The sequence below is a fragment of the Galeopterus variegatus genome, unplaced genomic scaffold (genome assembly GCF_000696425.1).
Source record: "Galeopterus variegatus unplaced genomic scaffold, G_variegatus-3.0.2 Scaffold13097, whole genome shotgun sequence".
NCBI lineage: Eukaryota > Metazoa > Chordata > Mammalia > Dermoptera > Cynocephalidae > Galeopterus > Galeopterus variegatus.
The window spans coordinates 37,553-38,018 of NW_007739208.1; positions in this window are offsets into that span (position 1 = coordinate 37,553).

Consider the following 466-nt stretch of genomic DNA (forward strand, 5'->3'; position numbering starts at 1 on the left):
AAGAGTCAAGGAGAGCCCAGGAGCTACGTGGGAGGACTGCCTGAGAGGAGGCCACAGCAGAATGGACAGGGAGGGAGAGGGCGGGATTAGGGAGGCTCCCCTCACCTCCTTGGATGGGAACATACTGCTGAACCCATGAAAAAAAACTACTCAGTATTGAGGAAAGAATCACCAGAAAGCATTAAACAAAAACTTTTAAGGGCCCACACAAGGGAGGAAGTTTTTCTGTTCCCATGGCCAGACTGGAAAGATCTCATGGTACAGGGAGCACTGGGTAGAGTCCTCTGAAGACCGTCACATTAGTAGTAGTGCAAAATTAGTCCAGGACTGAAAGATATTAGGAGCCTGACCTAAAGTGTGCCAACAATAGCTTCGAAAGCATCCAACTGATTCCAAACAATGTGTCAAGGTTAGGGGACAGACAAATAACAATCTAAAATCACAATGGCTGAATAAAATTAAAAAT